At 41.7% G+C, this 22,908-nt stretch overlaps 1 protein-coding gene across 2 annotated transcripts in view; it reads left to right on the forward strand.

Annotated features, from left to right (window-relative positions):
• Positions 1 to 22,908, forward strand: part of akap7 (A-kinase anchoring protein 7) — a 68,586-nt gene that overhangs the window by 35,658 nt on the left and 10,020 nt on the right. The window lies entirely within an intron of this gene.

Below are 22,908 nucleotides of genomic sequence, written 5' to 3' on the forward strand. Positions count from 1 at the left end.
ACTTGGCAGACGCTTTCATCCAAAGACGTACGTGACATTTAGCATATTTAAAACTCCCTATAAAGCTGCTCTCATTTAAATATTTTCTGTTTCTGTTGCCAGGCAGCAGAACGAGTGTGAAGCAGTGAGAGAAACGAGGCTCATTAAGAGGACATGTTAACCAAGCTGCTGCTCTCACGATCAAAATGTGTTTTACTGCTGCGAGGATTCTGACTTGGTGTGTTGGTGCAAAACAGCAAACGAGTAGATAGTCGTAGTTAATTTTAGAAGGATGAAAGAGGGATAGAAGCGTAAAAAAGTAAGACTAACAAGTCAAATAAACGGTATCGTAAGCTAAATACAAACAGAGTTGATTATTGAAGTAATAGAAATATGTCAAACTCATCTGATCATCGTCTACGTGAGTTAAAAACAACTCCTGTGCTGTGAATTCTGCAATATTTTCATTAAATTCAAAGCTTGTACGAGTAAATTTCTACCATAAGTAGAAAAAGAGCTTCTCTGTTCCTGTAAAATATCACAAACTTTGTTTAATATAAACTTTCTCACTTTTTGGGAAGAATTAAAAAAAAACCGGAATTACTTTCAAACCGCAACAACGAACTAAAAAAAGCACGTTTTTTAAATTAGATTTTTTAAAATCACGTTTACGTCTTTAACAGTTTTACACTTTGATGTGTAAACCTCGGTTTCCTGCAATCGGTGATATTTTCATTAAAGCTACAACCAAAGTCGGACATCGTTTGCACACTAAAGAGAAAATGAGATGCTTTCGCTGCCCTTTGCTGAGGGCTTCAATAGAAATAGATTGGATTTGATTGATTCATTGGATTTCCCTCAGTGTTGCACTGCTGACCTAAATAATGAACCTTCCTTCCTTTTTTTTTAATAAATCTATTTTTAATCCATGCTGGCAGTTTAACTCAACAGTTTTCTACCCAAACATTGTGCCGTTTGTCACATTCAAACAGAGAAATGTTGCTCTCTTGATGGGGGAACATTAATCATTTAGATTATTTCTTGTAGTAGTCGATAGAAAACACACTGGTTCAGGTTAAGTCTCTGGTTGACCTGCTGTGACGAGTCCCGCTAACTGAACTGTAATTAAAGGAGGCGCGAAGTGGAATGAGGCGCTAATGCATATTTCTCAGGCACAGATATCGAAGGTTTTTCTCAGCTCGGAGCAAATGTCAGCACGCCGAGAGAAAACCTGAGAAAAGGTGGTGAGGCGTGTGATTATTAACGACACCGGGTGTTGGGTATCAGGCTCGCCGGTCTCGAGTCGGATAACGAGAGCGCTTATCACAGAAGTTCTATTACTTCTTAGCCAATAAGGTGTTTGTCTCATCATCGCACCGCCGTTAAAACTTCGATTACCTGAAACACGATTAAGGAGAGGTTTGCAGAAGAAGTCTCGAGGACACGAGCTCCCACGTCCGAAGAGAAACACTCGGTGATCCTCAGGTGCGTCTCGGCTGTTGACTGAGATAAAGCAAACATTTGAATAAAGTCCTCCTGTGGATACAGTCTGCTGCTGCTAATTTAGCTCCGTGTTTGAACACTGTTGACTTTAACAAACCAAATAACTCTGATGAAACACAGTCCCTCCTCAGGACAGCCACGCTCTGGTTGCCTTTAATCGTCTCAGTATTTTAGTGTTTTATGTTTATTTGAGTTTAGAAGTGGATCTGCCGACCTGCGGAGTCTTGTTTCTGTTTCTGCCTGTCTGACAGCTACAACTAATACTTTGGTTAATTAACTGGGGTTGTTTTAAACTTGCTCTTTAAATAAATTTAATTTGATTTGAAACGTGGGCGGGAAAACCTCTGGAAAATGTTGTTTTCTTACATATTAGTCAAACATAAATTAACAGATTGTGTTTTTACCTGATGACTTACACGTTGCGTCAAGTTGAGCCGCTTGACAGCAAATTTCTGGGCTGCTTTTTGACGCTAGTCGCCCCTGAATGCACCGGTTGTTATGCTGAGGAGTTTGGTGGCAAATTTATGAAGACGTGACGTTTTTTTTGGAGTAGAAACAGGATTTTTTTTGTGCATCTTCCAGCAAAATGCAACTAAATGTGGACTGGAACCTGCTGCGTAATTTGTATTTTTGTAATTTTCTTTGTAACCTAAAATACTAAAGTTACTGTAGATGGTGCAGGTGCTAGAAATACTGGACATACTATGACATAGCGGTATAGCGGTGCAGCCCTGCGATACCTTCTTCCTGGATAATCTAAGTTTTGTAGATTAGCTGTAGTACCTGGTTGTGCCACCAGGTGGAGCCTCTTACCTCTTACACAGTTCTATGTTGGCAAGCAGAGAGCATTATGGGGGTTTATTTCGTAAAGGGGCACCATGACAAAGTCTTATGTGATGCTTAATGAATTGTACATGTGTTAAACTAAGCAGGGACTGATTATAATCATATTTATATTTCCTGGTTGTTTATGTAGCAGCTGCTTTTGATGAAGTTTGTCCATTTTTTAAGAGTTTGTCGTTTTATTTATTGATCTTTTTGTATTAGTTGTATATCAAAGTTTCCTGAAAGTTGTGTTGGTAGTGATTCCATCGTAATTTTCCTGTAAAATTACAGTAAAATACTAAAAGCTGTAGTTGCAAGTCGTATAGCTCCGATAACAATTTACTTAAACAGTTGATTGTTTTCAGTACAGCTCACTGTTTAATCCTGTAACTAGATTAATCACTGTAACAGCTGGTAATTACACTTGTAAAGATAATAAGACCAAAAGGAGAATAAAGAAGCTGCATTTTTCACCATTTTCTGACATTTTTTAGAGACTAAAAAATTGAATCAGTTATTTGGGAAAAATCCAAAACAAATGCTGCCAAACCTACAACCAAGTTAATAACTGCACACAAAGCAGGCGGCTTTAACAAACAACAATCCCAACACGAGGTCAGTCTCAGTTCGCTTCTGGATGCAAATAAGCTCGTCGGAGCATCTATTATTCATCGTCTCTCAGTGACCCGTGGGTTCATGATGGTATTGAATCGTGAGTATAAATGGGAAGCTGATGGTAGCTTGACTTCAGAGGAGATTTATTTATTTTTTCAGTTCTTTTTGGGATTTTTAGGTTCCTCCAGATATCGTCACAGAGCTCATGAATAACAGCTTCTAATTTAAGTTTAAACACATAATCTAAATAATGCTGATGATCCCTCTTCCATTTACAGTCTTAAGATGATCTCATGCTTTTGGTTAATGGTCTTTTCTTATCTTGCACATATTTTCTGTTGCTGCCTGTCTGATAACGTCTACTGTACTTTAATCAACTGAGGTTACTGTATACATAATAAACACACCGGAGCATCTATTATTGATTATTCCTTAACGAATGCTAGTATTGAGCAGTAAATGTGACGGTCGCCTCCTTACGTGGACGTCCCCACGATCCATACGTGACCTCTGAGTAGATTTATCTTATTTTTTGTCAATTCTTTCCAAATCCCGTCACAGAGCTCATGAATGCTTCAAATTTAAGTCTGCGTTTAAACACATCATCTAAATAATGCTGATGATACACCGTCCCTCTTCCATTTACAGTCTTAAGATGATCTCATGCTCTTGGTGAATCGTCTTTATATATTCGTGTTTATTTTATTTTCTAAACGTATCAGGCGGAAGTCTTTTCCTATCTTGTTCATATTTTATGTCGCTGCCTGTCTGATAACTTCTGCTGCACTTTGGTCAACTGATGTTGTTGTACAATAGCTTCAGGATGTAATAAACACACTGGAGCATCTATTATTCATTATTTCTCAATGAATGCTAGAATTTATTGAATAGTAAACGTGACGGTTGCCTCCTTACGTGGACGTCATTCTGACCCACAATCCATGCTTGACCCCAGAGTTGATTTATTTATTTTTTCCATTCTTTTTGGGACACATAAGCGCCTCCAAATACCATTACAGGGCTCATAAATAAGGCAGAAACAGCAGGCTGCAGCTGCCGGCGACTCCACCACCATTATTCAGGCTACAGTGACGCGAGGAGGCGGAGCCTGCAGCCCCCCTCCACATGTCTGCTCATATATACCGCTCCCTCTTTTTTTTCCCGTTTCCACACGCCTGCCACACTCTCGAGCGTGCTCAGTGCGTTCCCTTTTCTTAAATAAATCACCGCTTCGCACGGCCCACCTCCTCCATTTAAAACAAATGCGGCCCGTGCACGCCCCCTCCTCTGCACTTCAAACACACACACACACACAAAAAGAAAAATTACTCTTTTTGTCTTCTCCTACACACTCTCCTGCCCTCCCTCCCTCCATCTGATAACACACCCCTCCTCCCCGTGTCGGCGCTAAAGTAGAGCAGCAGCAAGGAGCCGCTCGCTCATTTTTTCCTCCAGCGTCCGACCCCTTTATTCGCTGGTTCTCCTGGCTGCAGAAAGAAGCAGGGAATTTGTTTTTTTATTATTGTTTTGGGTTTTTTGTTGTTGTTGTGTCCATCCTCGCCGGGTGGGTTTTGTCTTGAGAAGAGTGGGAGTGACAGTAGAGAAGAGGGGGGAGAAGACTCCATCTATCTGCCTCACAGCAAAGGGGGATAAGGAGAAAGAGGGGTGGAAGAAGAGGAAGAAGAGGGGAACAGGAGGAGAGGGACGGAGGCGCCATGGGTCAGCTGTGCTGCTTCCCTTTCTCCCAAGCCGAGGACAAAATCAGTAAGTGTCTCTCCTGCCTCCTGTGTGCGTGGGTGTGTGTCGCTGGAGGAAACCAGTGGGATTGATGTTGCATGCAGCGCAGGAGGATACTTGTTCATCTCCATGCACATATACGAACGCGCCTCTGTTTGACCTACACATGCACAAGGAGCGTTTTGTCGTTTGCATTCGCGTGCACCCCGGCACCGACGGTCACATTTCAGCCGCCTAATTCAGTGCAATCGCCGTGTAATCGCTCAGCGGCCGAGCGGTGACGAGATAGTTGCCTTCCTCGTTAAGAGTTCCCGACGGCCGTGAGTGCAAAACTTATGTAAGCCAACGTCATCCTGATTGGAGGCGATTGACAGCGAAAGAGTCAAAGGTGCAACGTGGAGAATCTGCTTCTGTCTCGAGATGTGTTTGCAGAGCCGCTTTGCTAATATTTGACCCGTGCATTGTTTACATCCCTGTTTGCTCGCTCCCTCCCGTTCTTCGCTCACATGACCTTTTTCTTGCCATTTCCACCAACTGTTGATCTCGTCAAACCGGCAGCAGGTTGTTAATTGCGTGACCGTGTGCGTAGTTTTGCACACGAGGGGGATTTATTCATAAAACCGTTGCGCTCCTCGTGATCAAAAAAGCTCCGCGGGGTGCCTTCTGCATAGTAAGGAAAGCAGCTAATGGAGAACCAGACAGGGGAGGAGGCGAAGCAAGTTGGTGTTTTTAGGTTTCTGAGCATTTTGCAGCTCAAGTGATGCTCGTCTGACTGGAGTAAACAAAGTTGTTTATCTTTTTCAATCACCTCTGTTTGATTATTTTTGAGTTGAAGCTGCAGTAAACCAAAGAAAATGAATAAAATGGAATTAGAAAACAAAATCTGCACGTTTTCTGCAGACGAACCGAACAAGGAACCTTATTAGCCTCATTAGCCTGATTGAATTCTAAGCTCGTATTTGCAGGTTGTTAAATCATTTGAACCTGGCTGTTTCATACAGAAATGACTCGGTTTCGTATGATTTCTGTGGTGATGCAACACAAGAACTATTGAGGAATAAAAAACACAGACAGGCTAGCTGCTGTTTCAAACAGCGGTTGTTGAGATGTGATACACAAACTGCTGTTTACACTCCAGCTTCTAACAACCAAGCTTAAATAACGAAGCCCCAGCAGTCACATTTAGGTTCAAGTCTCAAAAATAAAGCCTTAAACTTGCGTTCTTCCCGACAGCCAGCAGGGGGCGACTCCTCTGGTTGTGAAAAGAAGTATGATTGAATAGAAGTCAGTGAGAAAATTAGGCTTCTTCTCACTTGATTCGTTACCTCAGTAAACGTTTTCCAAGTGGGTTTGTGGTCTCAACTGCTAGTTTCAAGTGTTCTTCAATACAGCGTTGTGTTAATTTAATCAATTTTGGTCCTGTTTATTGGAAAATAGGCAATAAAGTGGGGTATGTTTTAGGGCGGGGCTACGTTGTGATTGACAGGTCGCTGCCAAGTCGCCATCCAGAAGGAGGAAAGAAACCAGAAAATGTTCCCGTTTAAGAAGCTGCAATTACAGGATTTCCTAAATAAATTCCTCAAACTTGTTAGTAGAATAGTTGGTGATAAATGTAGTAGTTGACAAGCAATCAATTAATCGTCCCAGCTGTGGTTTTAAGACGTAAATAAATTGTGGCATTCTCTTTTTATAGTGTTAAATTCCACAAAGTCTCACAAACGCTTGGATTGAAATGAGAAAATTCCTGCCTTCTGCGGTTAAACATGAAGACTGTCGAGTCGCTCGGCACGGCGAAGGTCAAATCTAAGGAACAATCAGCCAAACACGCCGCGTGAAGCCAAGCGCGACTTCGAAATAACTTGTGAATGACTCTTGTGTTTCCGTCCCATCTTCCTTTTGCGTGTGATTAGCTTCATGTCCGTGGATGCAAACACAACTTTTGTTTTTTGGCGTTATCTAACACACGATGTTACACAACATCAGTCAAAGGAAAAGTAAAGTAAATACGTAGTGAAACTAAAAGGCCAAATTTTCCTCTGGATGACAGAGAAAAAGAGGAAACTGGCTGCTCGTCATCAGCTTAAATGAAATTAAATGAGCTCCAGCGGATAATTACTGGTGCGGCTTGTGGTTTGATTACAGCTTTGAGCAGTGATTCCTCTGCCTTTGTTCTGCAGCAGCTGTAGTGCTGCTTTATTTTGGTTTTTGGGTGAATGTGCAACTCGGTATTCCTTACAACTCCATTACACAAACTGAAAAAACGATCTTGTGGGACGCTCTGGCGTTTCACTAGTGTTCGTTCGTTCTACCTTGGAACGCCAACACAACACGGCTGCTGCCTTTAACTGGGCTCATGTGCTGTTTTCAGCAGCGTCCTATGGATTCGCTGTGGTCAAAGGAAGGTTTGAGTCGATGCAGATGGAGTCCGGCCTTTTCCCTGCAGGGTGAATTGGATCGCTGAATTGTCTGTCACAGTTTCCGTACCGGTGCAAGAAATTGGAATTGATCTAATTTGCGAACAGAAAATTGTCCCTCTCTTCACCTGTGTGGTTTCATAATGTTTTCTGTGTCTGGCACCTTTAAACTGTTATTTAAAGGTAAAACAAACAGCAGGTTTGCACTGCTGCTAATCTAGAAAATCTACAAAATCAGACATCGTACTGACTCTTTAACCAATCGATTGGTCGCAGGGGAGAAAATAATCAGCAGGTTAATGAACTAAACGTTCCACCTGCAGCTGTGTTCGTCTGATTGAATTCTACATCAGCGAGAACAAAACTAGTCTTTGCAGCAAGCTAACACAAGAACTACTGAGGAACATAACAGACCAGTTAGCTCCTGTTTAGCAGTGCTACAAATGCAGATTATTGTTATTACTGATTAGTTTCTTTGTTAATTGATTCGTTGTTTGGTCTGTAAATGGTAAGAAAATGGTGGAAAGTCCAAGATGGAAAATGTTCTGTCAAAAAACCCAAAGCTGCTGAGTTTACTGTCACTGAGGAGGAAAGAAACCAGAAAATATTCACGTTTAAGAAGCTGCAGTTGGAGAATTTAGATTTAGACTTGTTTTTTTCTTAAGGAATTACTCAAACTGGTTAATCGATTATCTAAACAGTTGGTGATTCAGTTAAAAGTTGACAACGAATCGATTTATAATTGCATCGTTAGTTTCTAGATGATGTTGGTTGTTGAGATGTTTGCAATGTTTGCACTTGACTTTTTGGCCACGTTGACGACTTCTTTGATTCGAGTTTGATGCCATCTCCGAGTAAATGATAAGTTTAACGTTAGTCTGGTCCTAGAAGGCTGTAGATGTAGAACTTTTCTCCTCATGGAAGTAAAACTGGACTTGATGAGAGCATATTGACCAACTAGTCGGCTACTGGACCCGCCTTAAATGTAGGTACATTTGGAGAACCGCTTGCTTCAACACGAGTCGCCTTCAGGCTCAAGATTTTCTCTGATATGTTGTAAGAATAGCTGCAAATGATCATTACTGTAATTGTCAAAACTGTTGTCACGATTGGTTTTGGTTCGCTGTTTCCCAAAGCCCAACATGACGGATGTTTTGTTTGTCCACAACCCCAAAGGTATTCAGGTTGCTGTCGTAGCGTGGTGGCGGCTTGTTCCTCTCACCGCCAAAGATAATGGATTAATCCTGGGAGGCTGTTGTTCTGTAAACAACCCCACGGATTGATGAGCGGCCGATCGAGCGCTCCACCTGGAAGCCACGGACCTTTAAACCTGTTGGATTAACGATTAAACGGGGATGTAAAGCAGTAAAACGATCCGTGCGTGCTTCATCATGTCATAAACGAAGACTTTGACACTTAAAATGGCAATTCAGAAGAAAGGCCTTTTTTTTTTTTTTAAGTGTGTGGGCGTTTGTGTGCTTTTTTTATTGTAGCACCGACAACAGAAATGCCAAACTGGGCTGTGTGTACATATTCTGCCGTCTTCTTCTTCTTCCTTCTCCTGTGTTTCCCCCCCATGCCTTCCCTCTTCTCTTTCCCCCCGCTTGCAGCTGCATCGCTATAAACAGTCGAGCCACTGTGCCCTACTTCTGAGCGGAGCGAGGGATGGAGGGGGGAAAGAGTGATGCAGGGAGCGAAGACTAATGAAGGGGAAGGAGGCTTAAAGAGAAATGGTGATAGCGAGACAAAGGCCGAGGCGAGGCGGGTTCTGCACCGTAGGTCAGATGCCTCCCCTGCGATGTGGCGTCGGTCGCCCTCGTGAGCTCGCCGAGACACGTGTGCACGGAGTCGGGCGGCATGACGAGTCGTCACACTGTGGCGTGAGCAGCCGCTGCAGGTGGAGGAAGAAACACCACCTCGACACATGAGAGCAGATTGAACAACACATGAATGAAACTCTTTGAATGAAATGCGCAGAGGTGTCGGCACAACAGGCTCAGCGAGACTTTGCTTTCATTCCAAAAAATCTGTTCCTCTCACTGTGTAATTCATGGAAGAGTCCGCTAATATCGAGCTAGCGTTTAAGGATTACGCAAGGACGACTCGTGCAAAATATCACGCACGTTCAAGTAATGATGCTAGTGATTAATCAGTAATCGATTGATTGCCATTAAGAATGTAATGGGTAGCAAATTTATTAGCTGATAATGCAGAAAACAAAGTGCACGCATGTGAGTAAATGTATTGCAGATTAGCTGTAGTACCTGGTTGGTCCACCAGGTGGAGCCTCTCACTGTAGCACATTATAGCGACTTTCTTTTGTCGTCTGTGGCCAACCCAGTCTCCACAAAATAATGTTTCTATTCAGGTTGTTAATGATCAATTCTCTTTAATACTTTAACCGATTAAAAATATGCTAACCGCTAATGCAGAAGATGAAAGACATGAATGTCAGTAAGTGTATCGTAGAATAGCTGTTGTACTTGTTTAATCCCTGCAGCGACTCAAGTCAATCGAACTACGACAATTCCTGTTGGCAAGCAGAGAGCATTGAGGGGGTTTAGTTAGCAACGGACACCATGACAAAGACTTCAGTGATCCATGAAGACCTCCAACTAGAGCTTGTTAGTGTCGGATAAGCTAGTATTGACAAGGCGCTGTGTAGAAGTGGGTCAACGGGCAATTTAAACAACATTTCTCAGAAACTATTAGATAAAAAAAATCATAGATATCAGTTTACATATAGTTACTGATAAAAAAAAAAAAGCATTTCAAAGGAGTCAGAGCTGGTCGAGCAGAAGGGACGTGATGATTTGAGATGAAACAACCCATAAGCAGAAGTACCAAACACTTCCTGCCTCTAACTTTCTTTGTTGTGTATTAAATAATAAACAGCATTTCTTTGTGCTGTGGACTGTTGGTTGGACAGAACAAGACGTTTTCAGATATGACCTTGGGAACGAGGAAATTTCACATAATTTTTTTAATGTTTTCTGCAGTTTAATGAAATTATTTGATGGTTCTAACCGCTCTAACTAAACCAGTTCTCCTTTGAGCGTTGGCATATTTGTCCAACAAATTTATACATGAAGTCCTTTAAAGGTTCTGTCACGTGTTAAACAAAGTGACAAACGGACTGAACAAGTGGTGCTTAGCGCGATCCACCGTGAAGCTGTAATGACCAGCTGTCTTTTTACTACTTTATGGTTGTTTATCTTCTCTCCTTCATTGTTAAACTCTCACATGTTCTGTTATCAAACCACCGACTACAATTCACAGATATTTTAAACACTCGACAGTCATTACTTGGTTCCACGTGGACCAGCAAACTCCTTTCATACCTTCAGCTTGGTTCGTACCAACCCTTCATCCAAACTCTTATCACGGTTTGTTTTAGCTCTACTGACACTATGATAAAGGCGACTTTACCTCTCGCAGAGCTGCACAGCGTCACACTTGGAGCGGTGCAGCAGCTGTTCACCTGCATTAACCCCAACAACCTTCATCAGTTCTTTTTCTGCAAAGTAAAAGCTGTTAGAAATCCAGCTCGGAGTTGGCGAAGACGGCGGAGACCACATGTGAGGAAGAGGGGGAAGAGGAGGAGGAAGAGATGCATGCAGCGCTGGTTAATTCATCTGTTTTCCTTCCATTCAGTCCTCCGAGCCAAGTTCTCTTTCATTCTGCTGCTCCTCTGTGCGTTAACCCCTTCCTGGTCCACACAGCCAGCAAATGTAAAGATGTTCACGTTCCGCTACATGCGCCTGTATTGGGACTGTAGCGTCCAGGTCGGTTTGTGTTATCTCATCAGACGCATTTCTTACAGTCAGCGCTCACGTGGACAAATATTTTGTTGTCCAGGGAACGAATTCCTCACATTGCTTCACAGGCTTCCCAGTGGGTGACAGTTTGAAGGCCCGCAACAGAAAACACAAACACCGAGAAGTCATACTTTCTTCACCAACAAATGCTGCCAGGATGCATTTTTAAAGAGAGAATCTAAGCTATGCTACGGCGTCTTCCGGGATTAATCTTTTTCTTTTTTTTGGCAGCAGGAGGAACACACTACTTGTGAATGCAACCACATTTTCACAACTTTCAGTTGGTTCAACCCGATCGAAACCGCAAACTTACTTACAGAAATTTTGCTCGGAGTCGACTCCAAACTAACCGACACCATGTTGAAGTCGAGGTAGCTGCTTTTTGTTTTAAAAAATGTACAAAAAGCCGAGTATAAACTGTCCAATAACTTGTCTGAGTTCCTCAATAGTTCTTGTGCCACTTCACCAATCGATATGTACTGAACAGAAACATTACGGAGTCTTGTCATAGTTTATCAAACTCTTTTTAACGTAGAGGAATAAGTATGTGTTGACATTTCTACAACAGAATGGACATCATGGACCAACCCCGAACTATTGGAAATGATGAAGGAGGGTGATCCCACTTTTCCTGAAGGCCTCAGTGAAGTTGACGGACATTTCTTTAGACCACAGATGGTGGAAGAGTTGTGAACATTTAAGTTCCATGACATGCCAACGCCCTCGTCTTTGTCCTGCCGTCTGTGGCCGACCGGGTCTCCACAAAATTACGTTCCTGTGCAACTAAACTGCCGTCACCTTCGAACGTACCACACTCCAACCGGTCGAGGCAGATGGCCGCCTTCCCTGAGCCTGGTTCCTTATTATGTTGAGCGCTGTGATACGACATATGTTGTGTCGCCCGCTGGTTATAGATGTGATGGCAGAAAATGGAGGAGAAGCTTCAGAGATGCCATGTGAGGGTCATTAATTAGCCTAAACCATTCTGGTAGATTAATCATAGCAACTGGACTTGCTTGAGTTCCTTAAAAACGTTCCACCTTCATCCAAGAGGCTTCATCAGCTCTGACTGACTAGTTGGGAGTTCCAGATATCCTGAAGGAGCCATTAACACCTGAGTTTGGGATTCATTCATCTACAAGAATAACTACAAGAATAACCATAACCTGGATGACTGAGAATCTTCACAGACATGTTGCCTAAACCGTGATCATTTACCAAACTCTAACCGGGTAGTTTTGATGCAGAACCTTCACCAAGCTTCAGCGTCTAGCATACATATGATACCTAAACCGAACCAGAACGTAAACAACCTACAAAAAACTCGAGTCAGAGAAGCCATCACGTAACAAATTCTGGTGTTTTGGTTGCAAAGCCGACCTCCGAACTTTACGGCGGTCCTACAAGGTACAAATTTAGTTTATTTCAAAACTGATTTAAAATGTCATAGTAAAAGCAGTTTAGTCGTGTAGGATTGTCATGTAGTAGAGACTGGGTTGTTGTGTCATTGCACCGTTGGATTAATGGATCGTTTTTATCGTCGGTGATCTCGTTTTCTAATCATTGTCCGGTAAAGACTCATCTAATGGTTGAGAATTTATCACCAGCTAAACACCTCATAAACAGTTTTACTATACAAATGATTAAATCACCATTTTCACGAAGCACCAAATAAGATAATTGTCATGCTGCCTTTATATTTTTATTTCTATTTTTAGTGATAACACGACAATGGGCAGGTCTGAGAACCGATCGATGGGTTGAAGAGCAGCCGTGATTTCTTTCTGTGCTGCAGCTCAGTCGATGTAAGTGTGAGTCTGACAGCCAGCGACATGATGGGCGCTCGGTCACTGAGCAGAAAAAGACTTGTTTTTTTTTTTTTTTCCTGAGTGCTACTTCAGCCCAAAGTCGGGTCCCGACGTGGAGGAGTGAGTCACAGTCAGGCCGACCTGAGGGAACGAGGCACTGAGACGTTGTTTTATGGAGACAAATGGAGCAGCTCACAGTCGGCTTTGTTAAGGTGCAATCAATGAGAGCGTTTCCAGCGTCTGACTGGACGGCGGCCAGGGCCTCGGCTCGGCCGGACGCTGTCGGAGCTAAATGTGTTTGAGAGCCGGGGCGCGCTGTCTGGGCTTTATAAAGGTTTACTGCCCATAATGAAGCTGTAGTGTAGGCAATATTTATTAAGGGACGGAAATAAACCACTTTAGTGTCAGAGATGACGAGTGCACCAACGAAACAGTAAAAGATGAAAATCTGACGGTGAGAGCGTCACAAATATTCCTGTGTAACGCTGAAACAACCAGAAACAATAAAAATAGTGAAGATGACTGCAAATGTCCGTAAAATAAGGATTTTTTTTCACATGTAAATACACTAAAACTGCAATTTTACAGTCACACATGGTTGAAAGAACTAATTAGTATTCATAAAACTATAGATTTTTGATGCTGACATTATTTACAGTTTTTACTTGTTCTTGTTTTTAACCGTTATCATTAGAAATCAACCTTTTTCTGTGATTCTACACGTTTTTGTCGAGATCTTTTACAGGTAGAATTATTAAAATATTAACTACAAAAACATGTACCAGTTCTGTATTTTGTTTTGCTTTCCAATAATGTTAAATATCTTGTAAAATAATTATAATGCAGCAAAACTGTGTAACTTTATGGTCAAACATAAAATAATAAATTACTATTTATTTAAAAAATTAAAAAGACCTTTTTTCAGGGATTTTACTCATTTTTATTTTTAATTTCCGGAGGTAAAATTTGTAAAATAATAAGTAGAGTTCTCAATCATAACTTTACTTTGCTTTTCTTTCAAATAACAGCAAATATATTGTAAAATAATACAATTTATGCCAATTATAATGCAATAAAACTGTAATTTTATGATCAAACATAAAAGAACAAATTAGTTTTAATGTGTAAAAACATTTTTTTGATCTTGAACAGATTCACATTTTGACTTATTGTCGTCCTGCAAATTTACACTTTGATCTGTGATTTTATGAGTTATGATCCGTTAGTTAGCAAAACAGAAAACCTGTAAATATACAACTTTAATAAATCCTTCATATGCATAATTTTTCTTTCAAATAATGGCCGATATTTGTAACATATTGTTGTTGTTTTGTTGCATTTTAAATATAGTAAAATCTGTAATTTTATGTTTAAGTATAAAAGAATGAATCATTATTTACAAAAAAACACAGTTTGTTGATGTCAACAGTATTTATAGTTTTGACCTGTTTCATTTTTTAAATTGTGAACATGTTAATGCGTTTTTTCTGAGTTTTCAAGCCATTACCTTTAATTTACCAAAACAAATCTGTAAAATATTGAAAAAACTACAGAAGAACTCTCACAGTGCCGTGATTCTTGTTTCATTCAGCTCCTCCTAAAACATTATTTAATCGTTGGTGCTGTATTAGGCTCCCAGTGGGGATGTTCTGACCCAGTTCATGCTGTTATAAGCCCGCTAACCGACTAGCATGTGATGCGTCACAACGGGCTGCTGTTCCCAAAGATGTCAAATCAAAGTGTTTTTTTAGCTGCGTTCAGATCAGAAGGCCGAGTGGTTTATTTGATCTGCAGGTTCACAGGCGACGCACCTGCTCGCCTTTAAAGTCTGCTGTCACTCCCACAAGCCAAATGTTGAGGAGTTTAATGCCGAAAGCGTTAATCCAGTTTTAGCCACAAGGCTCAGAGGTGTCATGCTCCCCAGAGGATGAACCGGACCTTGATGAACTTTTATGGCATTAAATGTGCATCTCCCCCAGACTCTTTAACAACCACTATCCAGCCTTATTTATGAGCCCTTCTGTATAAACAAGTGTTAAACATCTTAATTACGTTTCTTTCCTGTTCTGCTTTTATTGAGTGAGTTTTGCTTGAGTTTGCATTTTTAACAAACTCATTTCTGTCCAGCAGAGTTACAAACATCACATCGTTTGCACATTATTCAACCGTTAGCTGCATTATTTAGCGGTTATTTTTGGCAGCACCAGTATTTACGCGCCCTCTAAATATTATTTCTCTGAAGTCACATCAGAGCAAATCACAGCCATGAATAGTTTATGTTGTGCGTTCGTCAGAGCTGCCACTTCAGATTCAGATTAACGCGAGTCGTTTACATTTTTATTGCCGGTTTTTAGTCGAGTGAAGCAGCTCGTTATCCCTAAGAGATGACTGATTATCAGCCTGGTTGATTACTGGATCCAGTATTTGGACTTTCTGTGATTATTTGATTTCTAATTAAAAATGTGTGTCACTCTGTGGCCCCGCCCATGTCGCTTCCTGATTGGTTGCACCTCATGAGCAACAACCAATCAGCACTGACGGATAAAATTTGAAAATTTATCTTAATTAAACATATAAAACATTTTTAAAAACAGCAAAATTCATATTTTAGTTTGCAGAATTCTGTATTTTGGCACCAAGAATTTCACTCCAGAGCCAGTATTTAATTTTATCCCCAGGTTTGAAATAAAACTTTTGTTCTCCTCCTGAGTGGCATCGTCGTGTTCAAATTATCTGGATGAAGTGCGTTTCTTTTTTTAAGCAGTTTTCTTTCTTGTCAAGTGAGTTTTTATCGTTCCCATGGTTCCCCCTTAAGCCTCCTTTATTCTAATCGTATTATTTTTAAAGCACGAGTGGGAAAAATAGAGATTTGATGGTGTTGACTGTCGGCGGAGGAGTTAATCAGCCATAAAACTGTCAGAAATCAGCGCCGTGGTGGAGAAGAGCCGACAGACTGCATCTCATTGTTCCAGCACGAGACAGAGAGAGATTATATTATTTTCCTCTTATTCACAAAACACCGATAAATGAGGCCACGTCGGGGCTGGAGGACATGTTCAGACGAGTCTCGCACAGCTCTGGTTTTTAGTTTCCCTCCTGCTTCCTCTGAATTATTTGTCTGTGCAGTAAATAGAGGCGCAGTTACAGTTTCAGAGTCCATTTAAGCAGGACAGTCGGCCCATAAGCCACTCGGCACCGCTCAGGTTTATTGATCCGACTTTATACCTCCAGCCAATGTTTAATTAAGTGGATTAATCGCTGTTTTATTTCACCTGCTGCTCAGTAATAACAGTCCAGCTGTGAGAGTAGAAACCAGAGCGTAGAGAGGACCGTGTAGTCGGCAGCCGGTATCGTGAGTTTCTGGTATTTCCTCAGGAAGCTGCTCCACCATCATACCCCCAACCTGCCCCCCAGCCCCGCTACATGCCCCGCTACATGCCCCGACTGTCTGCTCTTTAGGTCTCTTTGTCCTCAGATGCCCCAACAACAAACAAGGCTGCACAATCAGTAGCTTCTTTTAAATCACTTCCTAAAACCCATTTTTATTTCATTTTATTTTATTTTTATTTTATTTTATCTTATTTTTTATTTGATTTATTATGACTATTTGTTATGATGATGATGATGATGATTATTATTATTATATTTATTTATTATTAAATTTAGATTGCAACTTTTAAAGTCAGAGTTTACAAACCGATTTACAGAAAGAGCAAAAAAACAAAACAAAACAGATAAAATAATAAAATGCCACATCCAAGAGAGAAAAAAAAACTACTAGAATAAAAGAAAAATAGAGAATAAAACCATAAAAACAAGGCTAAGAATTATGATAATAGTAGTACTGGTAAATAAGTAAAATAAATCCACAAATAAGTAAATAAATAAAGGGTAAAAGAGAATAAAATAAACAATAAAATAAAGTTTTAGGGGAAAAAAATCAAAAAATGATTTTTAAAAAGTGACGTGTTCTGCTTTTATTGTCTAATCTGTTTATTCATTTTATTGATTATATAATTTAATTTGTGAATTTATTTGTTTACTATTGCTGTTATTAGTACTTTAACCCTTCACTTTTATGGTTTATTTTTTATCATTATTTATTCTACTTTCTTTAATTCCACCTGTTCTTCACTTGGCTATGACATTTTTGTTTATTTTATTATTTTATCATTTGTTGATTTATTTTGAAAAACACTTCCTGTGTTTATCTCTTTATTTTTCCACTTTTGTCTCTCTGTTCTTTTCCCTTCAGTTTGGAGCGACCAGCCTTTTGTTCTGCTGTTTAATGGTCGTCCTTATTATCTTTATTTTCTTGTATTATTATTAGTATTCGATTTCGCTCATCCTCCTCTTCCTCACATCACGTACTGCTGTCGTCTTCCTCCTCTTCCTCTTCACCAGATACGCTGCATTAACGTTCTGCTGCAGCTTTCAGGGAAACCAGCTGATCTGGAGTAAAGAGAAATTAGTCATAGCAGCAGATTATTAGGCAGGATGCAAACGTAATCAGATCGGAGGCTGAATCCTGAGAATTGAATTCAAGGCTTTAATGGGATTGTTATGGGTTTCTGTTTTTACACGGCATGTAAACGTGGAGTGGAGCTGCGTGGTGTTGTTGGGGGGAGAAAAGAAGACGTTCTGTTCACATGGGATACGAGAATCTTCTCCAGATGACTTCAAGACCTCTGGAAAGAATGAATCATTGCGGGTGATTTTTGCAGGGGAGTGCGTCGTAAATAGAAAATCATTTTAGGAAAGCTGGAGAACAAAAGAAGCCAGAAAAACACTGTCGAAGGCATCCAGGATTGTTTTGTTATTGCTTCGGGTGACTTTCAGATGTGGCTTTGTCCTACTCGGCTTTGTGCTCAGGATTTTTATGGCCAAACAAACTGTGCATCGTGTTGTGGCGAGAACTGCAAAACGCTGCTGAAGGGAAACCTGGTCTTGGTTTTTGTGGCTTCGATGAACCTGAATTCATTTTGTGACTCACTGAATCATTACAATTAGTGATTTAACCCGTTAACATCCAGCAGCGCAGAAGACGAAGGTCGTGCATGTCAGACAGTGTGTTGTCGATCAGCTGCAGTACCTGGTTGTTCCTCCAGGTGGAGCCTCTTGCTGTTTAGTACTGTAGAGACCGGAGGAGGCGTCACTCAGACTTCGTGTTGGGAAGCAGAGAGCATTGTGGGAGGTTAGCTAGTAACGGGACCATGACAAAGACTTCTGAGGAGGTTCATGACCTCCACCTTAATGTATGTTAAGGTGAGCTAGTTTGTCTCGCTTAGTTGTGATGAAACTGTTTGAGATGGAAATCTGCGGCTGTGTTTACGGATGGATGAGGTGGTGTTTGGTGTTGGCTTGTAAAACCATGGCAGTGAGTAGACGACAGTCCTCGGTTTACTGGGAGAGAATATGTCCGGGTTTTATCAGAGTAACGGCTCGCTACGCTATTGCCTGAAAAAACTACGCTGCAAATTGGGCTGATACGCTGTTTTCGAGGGTATGTAGTGCCGATGGAGTGTCACTACCGTTGTCTTTGGTGCTAACGCTGCTATTCGCGAGCATATGAAATGAAATGAAAAATACTTTATTTATCCCAGAAGGGAAATTCAATCTTGTAAAAGCTCACTTTTTTTTTTTTTTTTTTTTAAATCAATATAGCATATATTATATTCGCCGCTAACCGTTAGCAGCATACCCTAAAAGTACTTGTCACTGTGTGGCGGCTTTAACTGTAAAGTATTCATGGTTTAAAACGTATTCAGCACATGATTGATTCTTTATTGACTGATGACATGGCCGTCTGTTGGTTGGTGTTTTTCTTTGCGCTCATTTCGCCGTGCACATGCCGTTCCTGCACGTCAGCCAACTCTGCGTCTTTTCAAATAAGCAAAGTCTTAAATCTGAGTGAATGATGTTTAAGCAAGCAGACGTTTTCTTGGAAAATAAGACCGTACGCCGTTCTGCAGGCCGATCCGTTCCAGTTAATCTGCGCATGTTGCGTGTCGACGCTGAAACAACATGTAGTGCAGCCTTCGTGTGAAGCGCCGGCGTATGCTTAGCGTCACCAGTAGCTACCAGTAGCTGGAACACAACAGTTTACTTTGGGATTTATAGAAGATCCATCTGTCTGAGTGGCTGTTTCTAAAGGCCTCCCTCCATCATGGAAAGTATTGAACGTTGGCAGACATCAGCAGAACGTCAGCACTAATCTCACCAGGAAGGAAGCGGGGCTTGTTGGTTTTTCTGGAGGAAGGAGTCGCCGCAGAACAGAACGAAGGAGCGCATCATAAATCAGAGCCGAGCTCGGCAGAAGGCAGCGGGGACTGTGAGCAGACTCGCGCTGTCACTTGACATTGAACAGACTCAGTGTCAAGTGACACTGCTGACACCGTACAGTCCGGATCCACAAACACAGCATCTGCACGCCGACAACCTCTGAACCTGCCGCTCGCCTCGATGGCTGCAGAACGTGAAACGCATCAGAGGCAGACAGGAGGAGGGTGTTGGAGAGGAGCAACGTGGAGGAGAACGTATCCAGAGCAGCAGGAGGAGCAACGTGGAGGAGAACGTATCCAGAGCAGCAGCAGGCTAACATGCTAACACTGACAGCTAACGTAGTGAACCACAGCAGAAGAGCTTTTTATTTGAACTCTACCTAAAGTTCCCAGCCAGCCACCTCAGGATCAGCTGGTTTTTAAATGCTCAATAATGCACAGTTTTAGAAAACTGAATGAATAACGTGTAGAAGGTGATCTTGGCATCAAAAGTAGTTAAAAATTAGACTTTTTTGTGCAGATGAATGCTCCAGAGTCTGTAAAAAATCAGTGTCTTCCAACCTGACCTCCTCAAAATCAGCTGATTTATTTTCTACAATTAAAACTATGAATATTTTTATAGTTACAGGTCCTTGAAGTGCAGAGATTCAAGTCCAAATTTCCCACTTTTTAATGGACTTTTTCCATCATTTCTGAGCCTCATAACGTCATCAGTGCAGCAGACAGATGCGTGACATGTTCAGGATTAAAAACACATCTGAGTTCTGGTAAAAACTGCAACCAGATCAGTTTTACATCTTCAGAAATTATGGAAAAAGTCCATTAAAAAGTGAAATTTCAACCTGCTTTATGTACTTCACGGGCCTGCAACTCATGTGAAGGTAACACTGTGCTTCATTGAATACAAAAATAATCTCTTGATTCTGAGGAGGCTCTGATTGATGTTTAATTAGCTCTGGAGGGTGGAAATGCTGCACAGTCAGGCAACGTAATCAATTTCTAAAAGACAATAAAGTCATCTGAGATATGAAAACACGGCAAAACAGGATAACAACCTGTAAGAAACCTCAAATATTAAAAATGTGAACCATTAAGAACAACCAAAGGCCATTAAAAACATCGATATGCTTCTTTAAAATTGTTTTTTATGATTATAAGAGGAAGGCTGTTGCTGCTATTGGAGAACAAATCTGAGAGCAGAAGCTTGGCGAGCGCACAAAGCAGTAAAAGGACGAGGAGATGCATCAAACTGAAGAACAGGACGTTTGTTTAGAGAAGATTTGTTCTGAGCAAAGGCTGTTTGAAAATTAAAGGAAACACGTTAGAAAAATCTGAAGAGAAAATGAAGAAACAATGCCCTTCAAATGAAAGACCAGAGCTAATTGTTCACATCTTGATAAAAACATCACTCAGCTGTAGCCTGAGATGTTTGTAACCGAAGGACGAACAAAAGCCGTGGATGTTTGTAGTCGGCTGAGATCAAAGCCTCTGAGCCGGAAAAGCGACCGGACAAGAAACCGGACCCGCAGCTAATTGCGTTAAATAGCATTTAAGAACGAGCTATGAAAACGCGAGCTGGCGGGCTATTTCTGTTGGACCGATGACAGCAGATCCAGAGCTAATCTGGTTTCCTCTACAGGTTTAACCAGAATCTACTAACTGGCTTGGGCTGAGATTTAGAGCAGGTGAATTAACGCCACTGTGGACGAGACGCAGACTGATGCAGTTTGAAACCAGAAGACATACAAGCTTCATGAGAGAGAGAGTTTTTTATGACGTTCTCCAGAGTCAGAAGTTTCCATCCATCTCCTCAGTATCTGCTAGCGTTGCCTTTAAACTCTATGACTTGGGTCAAACCTTCTGGGTTTCCTTCCACAAGCTTCTCACAACAGTCTGATGAGTTCTGGCCCATTCCTCCTGACAGAACTGGTGGAACTGGGTCAGGTTTGTTGGTCTCCTTGCTCCACTGATGTTCTCCAGGATGGAGATCAGGGCTTTGTGATGGTCACTCCACAACACTGACTCTGTTGTCCTGAAGCCTCTCTGTAGCTAATCTGGTGCTATGCTGAGGGTCATTGTCCATCTGAAGACCCATTAGTGTCCAAGCTTTAACTTCCTGCTGATGTCTGGAGATGTTGCTTCAATATCTCCACATCATGTTCTTTCCTCATGATGCCATCTATTGTGTGAAGGTCACCAGTCCCTCCACAGCATGATGCTGCCACCCCCGTGCTCCACAGCTGGGATGGTGTTCTCAGGCTTCAAGCTTCCTCCTTTTTCCTCCAGATGTACCGATGGTCATTAAGGCCAAACAGTTCAGGTTCAGTTCCATCAGACCACAGGACATGTCTCCACTGATGAAGCTCTTTGTCCCTGTGTGCATCTACAGACTGTAATCTGTCTTTTCTATGGTTCTTCTGGAGTGATGTCTTCTTCCTCTCTGAGCAGCCTTCCAGCCCATGTCGGTACAGGACTGGTTCCACTGTGGATAATGACTCTCTGACCAGCTTCAGCAGCATCTTCACAAGGTCTTCAGCTTCTGTTCTGGGGTTGATTCGCACATTTCAACCAGAACACTTCATCTCTGGACACAGAACCGTCTCCTTCCTGAGCCTATGATGGCTGGAATGTCCAGCCATGTCCAGGCATGGTGGTTCTACTGATAGAACTGTCTGAACAGATGAACGTGGAACCTTCAGGCATCTGGACCAGACTGGTGGAGGTCCACAGTTCTCTTTAGATGCTACATGTTGTCACCAAAGGAAGCAGTGTGTTTGAGGTGTGCCTCCAGTTAACTCAAATGTTGTCAGTTAACCAATCAGAAGCTTCCAAAGCCATGACATCATCATCTGGGGCTTGAAGGCATCGTAATCTGAGTGTATGTAAACTTCTGACTTTTGGTTTTTCTTGTGCCATATGTGCAGCTGTAGCTTTTCCAGGCAGGTACCTCAAAATAAAAAGATATTTATAGGCGTCGATAACCGAGGGAATGAGAAGGTGGGAGGTGAAGGAAGACATAAAGACGAAGCGGTTGGCAGGAGAAGAACGAGTCAAACAGGTGTGAGAGTCGGAGGACGCTCGGAGCCGGGAGCAGCTGATGGAAGTCGGTGCCGCCTCCTTTGTTGTTAAAAGTTGAAGTGGCTGTCTGGTTTCTCATCCCCGTCGCCATGACAACACTGCCAGCGAGGAGGAGAGAAACATAAAAAAAAAAAAGGTAGAAAGATAAAGAGCGAGCGAGTGTGGAACAAATGTTGAAATAAAGAGCGAGGAGGTGAGCCAGAGATGGAGGGAGGATGACAGACGATGCAGAAAAAGTGGGAGTCGAAGTGCGTTCGAGATCCTGTCGAAACATCCGTGCGCCTGCATGCGTGTCGGGCTGAGATAAGTTGCATGTCGGCCTCGGTGTTGCCGTGGAGTCGGTTTGTCCACAGTGCTAAAGGCTTATCTGTGTGCAGGGAACAGGTACAGAGGGCGGATTTACAGCCGTCATAAAGGCCACATCCACGGTGGAAATGCAGATAAAATGAACACACACAGCCCCGAGCAAGATATAAACAAGCAAGTCTGGTTAAAATTATATCAATGAGGGATTTAATCATCATCATCATCACCGCTGAAATAAAAGTTTTACTGTCTTTGCACTCCTTTGCAGCCCCGAAACCAACTTTTGAAGGATGGTTATGTTTTGAAAAATCGCCAAAATTACACCATTCATCAGTGAAACAAACTGTAAAAACAGAAAAATTTATCTCATTTTCAGCTTTCCGACAGTCTGAGAACGCTTCGTGTGTGACTTGTGGTTCTGTCAGGATAATTCACCAAATCTAAGCCTAACCCTTCTGAACACCAAGCAGCACTCTGAGTGTTTCTGTCACATTTGTAGACGTATTGTTCACTCCAGTTTAAAGTCCTGCACCTCTACGGATAC

The sequence above is a fragment of the Stegastes partitus genome, unplaced genomic scaffold (assembly GCF_000690725.1).
Source record: "Stegastes partitus isolate 25-593 unplaced genomic scaffold, Stegastes_partitus-1.0.2 Scaffold1535, whole genome shotgun sequence".
NCBI classification, from domain to species: domain Eukaryota; kingdom Metazoa; phylum Chordata; class Actinopteri; family Pomacentridae; genus Stegastes; species Stegastes partitus.